A 792-nucleotide genomic window follows, 5' to 3' on the forward strand; every position below is an offset into this window, starting at 1 on the left:
ATACAGGCGGAGTACATCGGAGAATGCAAAGCTATACTGTAAATATAAAAATGAAATGAAAAATATTCTGAACATTTCTGGAGGCAAGAAAATATAGCTCAACTTAAAAAAGCTTTCAACAAACGCTTATTATAACACCAGAAACCCATAAAGGTTGAAACGTGTAACGGCCCCTTGTGTGCTGGGAAACAAGCTTCTGAACATTCAATTTGCTAAGTACCATATTTGGAACAACAAGAGCGAGGGGTTTCCAAATATGGTACTTAGCACTGAAACATTCAACCAATCAGTTTGCACCAGAAACCCATAAGAGTTGAAACGTGTAACGCGCGTTCACAGCTTCCGAATATTCAGTGCGAACTGATTGGTTGAACATTTCAGTGCTAAGTACCATTTTTGGAAACCCCTCGCTCTTGTTGTTCCAAATATGGTACTTAGCAAATAGAATATTCAGAAGCTTGTTTCCCAGCACACAAGGGGCCGTTACACGTTTCAACCCTTATCGGTTTCTGGTTTGCATTGAATATTCAGAAGCTGTGAACGCGCGTCACACGTTTCAACCCTTATGGGTTTCTGATAACACTTATATCAATACTTCTCGAATGAGCAAACATCGTCCTGACGCCCTTGGTAGTCTGCACTGATTACATCATATTAGCGTACAAGTACGAATGTCAAAAGGAAATCTTACAGAAAGGTAGCGAGAGATACCGTCCAGTGACCTTGAACTGCCAGAAATATCTGCATATATCCGACTACAAATAGTCATGCGCGCTACCACACTATGCACAC

This window comes from Montipora foliosa, chromosome 10 (genome assembly GCF_036669935.1).
Source record: "Montipora foliosa isolate CH-2021 chromosome 10, ASM3666993v2, whole genome shotgun sequence".
NCBI classification, from domain to species: domain Eukaryota; kingdom Metazoa; phylum Cnidaria; class Anthozoa; order Scleractinia; family Acroporidae; genus Montipora; species Montipora foliosa.